Consider the following 10,091-nt stretch of genomic DNA (forward strand, 5'->3'; position numbering starts at 1 on the left):
TGAACTAAGACTAAAAACACTCCCTAAAGTGCTCTTATGATCATCTAAACTACTTACCCAATCATTGTCAATGAAGCCCACAAGTTTGAAACTTTAAGTTTTTAAGTACCAAATGCCAAAATATGTAGTTCCAGTAACATAACGAAGTATTTGTTTTGTTGCACCAAGGTGTTTCATTGTAGATCATGCAAAAATGTGGATACCAAGCTGACTGGAAAAGCAATATTGGGTTTAGTGTGCGTCAAGTAACTTAAACCACCCACTAGACTTCTAAATAGCACGGCCTTGCATTTGCTATTTTCGTTCCATCTTCACATTGTTGTTTTTCTTTGAAATTCATTGGTGTGACTGCAATATCAAAGTTTGATGTATTGAACCTCCACTACAACAAAATAAAGCAAAGGTAACAGTGTAAAACCATTGCCTAATATAAAAAAAAGTGTTACCTTGTAGCTAAGGCAACACATATGAGGCGTAGTATATACCCCCATTGTCTATTCATAAGGCAACACATTTTTATTCAAAGACAACAATTTTGAAAGCCAAGGTAAAATGATACATAAGACAACACTTTTACAAAGACAACAAATGAAAAATGTTGCCATCTAAAGAGACAATTCAAAAATGTTTCTAAATATTGCCACTCCCAAGCATTTAGTAGTTGGTAGGGCTCGAACTTGTGACCTCAAAGTCACAAGGTGAGTTCTCTACCAACTCCACCAAACTTATATATATATATATATATATATATATATATATATATATATAACACTCGCCATAAAAGCAACATCTTAAATTATGTTGTTTTTTTAATATAAATGTTGCCATAGATGGCAACATAGATATTAATGTTACATTTTCAAACAATAGGTTTGTTATTGTTATCTTTTCATGCAACAATTATTATGTTTGTTGTCTTAGACAAGAAAAAGGTAACACTTTAAGCGACTGTTGCCTATTCTCATTTTTTTTGTAGTGCTCTTTAATAAATATATGTACAATACTTCTTTTAGCACAGTAGACACCTGATTATGTCTCCCCAAAAACCAAATTTAGTGATGAGTACCTTTCACGTCTTTGATTATCGATTTCGATGAAGAGTAGAAGAATCTCATGAATTTCCTTAAGACCCAACCATTTCTAACCTTTCTTAAAATGTTTTAAACCAAAATCATTTCTTTCGTGCGTTTAAACCCAAAATCATTCATATCGTGTCCTTAAAATCATTCATTTAGTGTCCAAACTTTAAAAACGTCCGAAAAAAATTATTTTGGTCCATGATCCTGGCCCAATTGTTGTTAGTCGGATGGGGCTTGAAAAGATTTTTCTAACGATATATTATAAGCCCAAATCTGACTTATAACGAAGAAATTATGGCCAAAATACTAAACTAAGCCCAAACAGAGCCTAGGTCCACCTTGCCTAAGACCCAATGATCATGTGAGGTTCCGAATACCGTAATCCCAGTCGTAAACCAATTAGGATTCATTAGGAACTTCTAGAAGTCTCTAGAAGGTTCTAATTAATCTTTTTCGAAAGATAAAGATCAAAGAGTTTGAAATTGAATAAAACTCCTCTTTTTGATAATCCTTGTTCTATTCGAATTTAAAACTGCTTAGATATGATTTTTGTGCCTCATGATTTTTATCCAAATTTGGATGGTTGGAAATCCCTTGAAATTATATTTCAAATGATATATCATAATCCCAATTCCGAGCTATAACAAAAAAGATATGAACGAAATACCAAACTCTGACACTGTCCCACTATTTCGATCATATCTTTTATTCTACAAAAGATATCAATCTGATTCTAATTGGTTTGGAAATTAGACTTCAATATCTTTCCAACTATATATTATTTATCTTATTCCGATTTCTAGATCAAAATTTATGATAAAAAAATCGCAAAAATTGCTATCTATCGCGCCGCGATAGAAGCGTTGCGCCCCGACAAAACCTGTTTTACTTCGATTCAGATTCTGACTCTTTTCTGAACCTTCAACCCTCTTTTTTCTTATAAATAGAGGTCGTTTTACCACATTTTTAATCATCAAAAAGCTTGATCACCAACAATCATCATCTAATCCCCTCTCTAAGCTAAGCTTATTCTCTCTCTTTTTCATATTTCTTAGCCTAGCCTTAGCCTAAACACATCCTAATACACATCCTTTGATACTTTCCAAATCAAACACCAAACCTCCTTCATGAGCCTTGAATACTCCTAACCAAGCTCGAAGTTACGTTCGACCTCGACGTGAAAGAAAGAGATATATATGAGGCACCAAAATGTGTAATTCGATTACTTAATTATTCTTTTGATGTAGAAATCATGTTTATAATATTATATTAATTTCTAGTATCATGTTATGATGTCTTTATGATTTTTAGTATCATGTTAGGATGTTTTATGATTTCTATTATCATTATGAGGATAAAGCTTTGATCTTTATTATTAGTGACATGCTAAAGTTTATTATTAATCCGTTTAGTATCATGCCTAGGATCTTACTAATCATGTTTTGATGATATTATTATTATTATGATAATTGTTGTGTTAATTATATGTTTCTTGATTATTCATGATTTATTGTTATTACTTGATCACACCCTTTCTACAGGTTTAAAGGGGATTTGTATTTGAAATCACGCCTAATAAGTTAATTTAATAATTTGGATTTAGACTAATATGATTTTAATTCAATGATCACCAATGATAGATTTATTTGTGCATTAATAATCAACCAAAGTAGATTAAATACGCTTAGGATCAATTTATTGTATGTATGTTGGTCGGAAAGCGCACATGAATATCATAAGAATTAAATAGAAGCCGATTGAGGGCGGGTTCAATCTCTTTTAGGTTAGATTCATACCATCATCCCCGAATCCTATCATGGTTCCAAACCACTATGGAGTTAGCGATCTCCGTGATCGTGAATGGGGGTGTAACCTTCACACCCGTGAACGGTTACAAGTTCCTAAAACTTGTTGGCGACTCTTTTATCTCTAGATTTCTTCCCTTTGGATGCCACCATACTTAAAAACATGTCCACAGTGGGACTCAAAGTTGAGTTTGAAAAATTCCCTACAAACACAAAAAAATTCCATCCAAGTCTTGATTTACTTCAAGACCCAAAAAATATTGCAACAACCCCAAATCTATCATCTCAAAAATCTTCATCATACTAGACTTAAAGTTGGCAACTAAAGACTCGAATGAACCCATAAAAATTATATCATCTACGTAAAGGCAAACTAGTAAAAAATTACCATTACCTTCACATTTGAAGTATAAAGTGGGCTCATTTTCACTTCTTGTGAATCCGTTGTTCTAAAAGTAGAAATCAATTCTATTGTACTATGCTCGTGGTGCTTGCTTCAACTCGTAAAGAGTTTTCTTTAGTATCTATACTTTGTCTTCAGAGCCATTTATGACAAAGCCTTTTGGTTGGGCCACATACACCTCTTCTTCTAGATAACCGTTTAAAAACGCAGACTTCACATCGAGTTGATACACTGGTAACTTGAGTTGAGTAGCTAATTCTAGCATTATTCTCACCGTCTCAAATCGAGCAATGGGAGAAAATGTCTCATCAAAGTTAAATCCCTTGCTATTGGAAATATCCTTTTTCCATGAGCCTAGCCTTGTGCTTTTGAATATTTCCATTAGCATTATATTTTGTTCGGAACACCCACTTCAGCCTTATCGCATTTTTGTCTTCTGAAGCATCAACCAATTCCCATGTGTTGTTCCTCTCAAAAGCTGCCATATATTCTCTCATAACAATCTACCATTCAAGTTGTTCTTCAGCTTCCTCAAGTAAAGTAGGGTTGGTGACCAACAGAGCTTGATTACAAGAACTATAAATCTCTTCTAGGGATCTACTTCTTCTTACTAGGGTGTCACGACTATCACTGCTACTAGGAGAACTAGCTTAGGTGACTTGTTGGTGTGGCTACTTGGAGTTGATAGTGGAGTGCTTGTGGGTGAGAAGGTGGTTAAATTTGTAGCTGACTCTAATTCTAATGGTCCATCATCTTCACCACCTATTGGAACATACTGAGCTATGCCATCCTTGTCGACATTCCACTTGAAACGAGCTTCCTTATTAAATACCACATACTACCTCCGTTAAATGTTATGTGCAACTTTGGAATATTTTATATCTCACAAATAATACCCCAAAGTTGCACATAACAATTAACAGAGGTAGTATTTGCTTATATGCCACTTACAGGGTTATGTAAGCGATATGCTTTGGATTGAGAACAATAACTAATAAGATGCATTTATCAAATTTATCATCAAATTTTGACCGGTTATTAACTAAAGCATAGCTTACACAACCAATAAATCTCAAGTGGCTTACCCCGGGTTTCTTACCTCTCCATGCTTCAAATGGTGTTCGGTTTAAAAATGCCCTTGTTAGTGATATATTAAGGAGATACACTGTTGTAGATACAGCTTCTCCCTGAAATTTATTTGGAAGCCCATTTGCTTTCAACATACTCTTAGCCATTTATACCACCGTTCGATTGTTTTGCTCGATCTGCAACCCCGTTTTGTTCAGGTATATATGGTGCTGTAAGATCTCTTCAAATTCTATGCTCATCACAAAAGGCATTAAACTGATCAAACATAAACTCACCCCCTCTGTTAGTTCAAAGAACAATTCTATGTCTGCCACTTTGGTTTTCCACCAATATGCCTTGAATTTCTCAAAATTCCCAAATGCCTCAGATTTGAATTTTAAGAAATACACCTAACTCATGCATAAATAATCAATAGTGAACAATAAAAAAATATTAACTTCATTCCACCTAGTGACTCGGTTTTCATAGGCCCACACACATCAGCATGCACAAGTTTAAGACATTTGGATGCTCTCCATGCCTTTTCAATAGGAAAAAAGGCTCTACTACTAAGCTACGATAAACACAACCTTCACAAAAAATGAGCTCACCTGTTTTTTGGTAAACCTAAACCATTTTTTCCGACTCCAAAGTTTCAAACTACGACCATTTTAAATGTCCATAGCGTAAATGCCATAACTTAGATTCATTTGTTAAATTTAGCAATCAACAATGCATTGCTAACATTGCCTCATTTGAAACATCAAATGATAACATTTGATATTGAGTCATATGAACATTTGCTATACTATGTCTTACTTCTTATCAATACTATGGCCTGAATTTTTATCAAACACAACACAAAATACCATCATCAAACACAATCTTAAACACACTAATTATTAATTGACCAATACTCAACAGATTATAATCTAAACTAGGAAAAAATTGCACATCATACAGAAGTTTTACATCACCTTACACAGTTTTGATGGCGATGACAGCTCTTCCTGCCACTTACATTTGTTTGTTACCTCCTAGATGAACACCTCATGTTTCTTACTCATTGAGCTCTTTGAACAACGACCTTGCCCCAAACATATGGTTTGAATATCCACTGTCCATAAAGCACACATCAGGGTTGCTTGGAGAGATGTGAGAATGGACCATAAATAACCTACTCTCATCTTCTGCCTTCTAAGAGAAAATTGCTTGGGGTTGCTCATTTTTCTGTTTGGTCTGACAATCAACCTCTTTTTGTCTTTGTTTCTTACAATAGTGACATTGGATTTGAGTCTCGTGCTGACGAGAGTCATTAAAATGGCCTCTGCCTTCTTGACCTCGGCCTCAGCCTCCACGGAAACCACCTCTACATATGCCATGGTTTCCTGAATTTTTACTTTTCCCTTTAAAGGAAGACTCTCCCTTCACCTGAAATGCTTTTTCTTCCACTTTAGCAGTATTTTTCTTCATTTTATTTTCATGAGCTAACAAAGAACCCATCAATTCATCAAAGGTAAATCTTGATAAATCCTTTGACTCTTCAATTGTAGGAACAACATTATTCCAATCATCATTCAAACTCCTCAGCACCTTACTCGCAATGGTCTCATTGCTAATTATTTTTACATATGAACTCATTTGACTGAGAATTTCAATTACTGCCAAATAATGTTGGACTGACTCCTTCTCACCCATGGCCAATTCAGAAGAATCACTATGAAGTGTTTGTAATCTTCCCTTAATTATCCACTAATCGCCCAAATACTTTTGTTTCAGTGCCTCCAAAGCTTCATGTGCACTGGTAGTTGCTATGATTCGAGGAAAGATGTCATTATCTAGCGGCGATTGAACGAAGAAAAACGCCTTTGCAACTTTCTTGCGTTTCTCCTTCAATTGTTGATTGGGATTTGCCGGTTCATCATATCATTCTCAACTAAATTCCATTGTTCTTGGGATTTAAACATGGTCTTCATTTTAAGATTCCATATATGATACTTCTTCCCTTTGAAAATGAGAATTAAGGGTTGGAAGAATGGATTTGTGCCATTTCCTACCATTTTTGCTCACTTGGCTTTGTGGGATTTGTGTTTGATTTCTAGGCTTCCCACGGTGGAGAGTTGCAAAGGAATTGCTTTCTCACTCTTAATTTCCTTTTTTATTTAAAGTAGGAAGTTAATCAAACTTGGTTGGGCTCCTGCTACCACAATGTTGAAGCAAGAATATAATATAATAGAAAGCAAAACTAATTCTTCATTGATTTAAATTAATAAAAAAGCACAATACATCAATTTAAATCGTGAAGCACACTAACAAAATAAACTAAAGAATAGGGAGCATAATCCCACTTCCTAATTTTACTACATAAAATTACTAAACCACCTTATTTGCATCCTAAGCTACTGCTAATTAAAAAACTTAGCTAAATGATAGCAACTAACTTTGAATTAGTCATTCAATAAAACGGCCTACAAGCTAGCTCGCTAGGCTCGGCCCATAAATAGGCCTGTGGGCCTACCCATCACCATTATTCAACAAAATATCATAATACAAATATTAGAAACATTGAACTAACTATGAGTTAAACACAATGAGCTTTATGACAGACCATCATTCATTGCATATGTAGTCAATATCATAATTTATTGTATTTATTAAGGACAGCGGTGGGCCTATGGGCTTTGTCATGGGTAAGCACAAGGTCCATGGACTCGGGTCATACCTTATTAGTACAATATATAAACTAGTTTTGTGATACATTTCTAGCTAATGCACAAGAGGTTTCATGAGAGGTTGAGTAGTGGCATCATTTCTTATACATCCTTACATTTTCAATCCCTCTTTCTTCTTACCATATAGTAAAAAAATAAAATATAAAAAGTGAAAAACAAAAACAAAAACAAAAACTAATGCCCAAGCACGGTGGCTTATTTTCAGTTCAGTTCAATTCCTAATTTCCTTCTCTCATAAAATAAGTTCAGTTCAATTCATCTTAGTTCAGTAAATGAGAACAGGCCCTTAGTTATTCTACTCCTTCATAGATTTTATATTTAGTAGGACTTGAAAACATATTTTCAAACAAAAAGAAGACATGTATTTTTTTATATTACAAAATAAAAACATTGTTGGAAACTTAAGTCTAAAATCAGTATGCACACTAAGCACATAAAATACCTCTCATTTACACTCTTCTCACTTTAACATTTAAACTAAATTAAATCGTGGTGTAGTATTAGTAATTAAATTATAAATATATACTTAAATCTACTAATTAAACTATTTCTTACAAAAAAATAATTAACATCGGAATCGAGTAATAAGCGAAATAGGTGATTTTCTAATTATAATTATTAATTAAATTGTTAACGAAAACTAATGATTATAGCTCAAAAAGCCTCGAATTGAGTGAGGACTAGGTGATTTGCTTCTACTTTGGAGAAAAGATTAGTGCCTTTGTCCATTGTTTGAGGTGTTTCTCTCTTTTCTTCCGTCATTGAATTAGAATTTGTATAGTTCATTTTATTTTTACTTATCTGAACTTATCTGATCTGATCTAGTCTAATTTGATCTGATCGTCAAATTTAACCAAACTTTAGCCTTAAGTGTACGATAATGCTATAAGAAAAAATGTATCAAGTGGGGTCTTGTTAGATTCGTAATAATGTATATTTATTAATATGTAATTTTCATAATTTTTTTCATTATCAAATTAAAGATATTTAGCGATAACAAAATGCACAAAAACGATGATCTGATTTGAACTTATTATTTTTTATCTAATCTGATTTGAATTTAGTTTCTAGATCTGATCTAATCTGAACTTATTATTTCTAAAATAAGAAAAAATAAGTTGAACTGAACAAGGCCTTAGTCAACATACGTACCGCATACATTTAAGGTTGATTTTTATACTGAGTGTAATCAAAGTACATATGGAGTAGTAGTTCACCATTCAAAGTTTTTTTTTTCTGTAAAAAATAGTTTTTTTTTAATTTTTTTTAAGTTAGGAAGAAGTCAATGTTAACATTTTTTTTATAGGAAATTGTCAATGTTACTCCCTCCGTGTTTTAATAAGTGTTACACTTAATAAATGCGAACGTGTTTTAATTTTAATAAGTGTTACACTTCCTTTTTTGGCAAAAAGTTACATTTTAATACTATATCTTTTTCTGAAAGGAATGGTGTCCTTCGAACAAGTGTATTTTTCCGATAGAGGGTTCGAAGTTTTTAGAAAGCTAATTGTTCAGTGAGGTCAAGTAATCGGAATGCCTAGCTGGAGGCCGCTTCCGATCAATAATATTAATGCATAATTAATATTACAGCTTAATCTTGAGTGAACCCTTCGGGTCACACCCAATCGAGTAACCGAAACGACGAATTAATTTGAAGGATTAAATGAGTCAATAAAGTTTTTACGTACGAACAAAGACGTAGGATTCCGAGCTTAGAGCATCGCAAGTCGAGTCGATTTTACGAATCGAAAAGACGAGAAAATAGGTCAAATGACAAGTCAACGCACGAAGACCTAGCCTTGCATTGGCCTAGCTAAGCGAGCTATGTGTGCAAGGGTAGCAAGGAAGCTAGCCATGCGCTTCCCTCAACCGCAAGCCCAGCAGCCATGCTTGTGTGCTGGCTAGGCGAACTGGTCGTGCAAAAGAGCTGCCAGTGCTAGCCTGCAAGCATGCGAGCAAGGCGATGCTAGCAGCGCTAGCACTAGACCACAAGCACACGAGCAGGCCTAACAGCAGCCCGCTAGCTCGCGTGGGCTTGCGGCATGCTACCATGCCTAGCCGAGGGCAAGGCCACTAGCTAGGCGAGCCTTGAGGCCCAAGGCTTGTGGTTGGTCATTCTTGCTTGACTAAGTGTGCCATGCACATGGGGTTGATGGGTTTATGCTTGTAAGGAGGGTGTGCCCATCGTAGGGGATCCTTCTGAAGGATTTATTTCTTCGTCAAGTGCAAGTACTAGATATATAATGGATCAAATTATGGGGATAATTAAGTTCGTTCTTTTAGGTCGTCATTATCTGTTGCTAGACGTGATCAATGATCTTTGGGCTAGTCAAATAGTCCCAATCCCAATAGAATGGATCCTTTAAGGTCACACAAAAGGGTGCTGGATTGAACAAAAGAAAGAAGCCCATTATTGGGCCTTATGGAGTAGCCGACCTTATGGGTTGTAAAGGGAGAGTATTGTGGGCTTGGTTTGGACTCTAATTATACATATGATGTATAAATAGAGGCCTTGCCTAGGGTTTGATAGATAACACTTAACCAGTCAATTGAGAATTGACTAGTGAGCAACCTCACAAAATCTCTCTCCTTATTCCCATCCTCCCATCCGTACAACTGTACGGCCTCCTTGTGCAAGGTAGTGCACGGTGGTGGTGTGGTGATGTTCGTGGTCGTTTTCCTCCTCCCCTCTCCGTAGAAGGTGGTTCGAAGTGTTCGTGCCCAACTACCTAGCAGTAGTAGAGGTTCAATCCTATCCCGTGGACTAAGTAGAGGAGCAACGTTTGGGGCTCTATTATCTCCCTAATTGACAGCAATCGCTTGTGGAAATCGCGCATCAAAGGTATGTATTATGTGATTCTTTATGTGTTATGCTTGTATATCCTATTTAGGTGCGGACGAATATGATTCATGAAATTCCGCTTAGAGTACCTAAATCCCTACAGTGGTATCAGTTAGCCACTTGCATTTACGCATATTATTCATAAATCTTTGATGTCCTGAT

Source organism: Chenopodium album, chromosome 11 (genome assembly GCF_948465745.1).
Source record: "Chenopodium album chromosome 11, dcCheAlbu1.1, whole genome shotgun sequence".
NCBI classification, from domain to species: Eukaryota; Viridiplantae; Streptophyta; class Magnoliopsida; order Caryophyllales; family Amaranthaceae; genus Chenopodium; species Chenopodium album.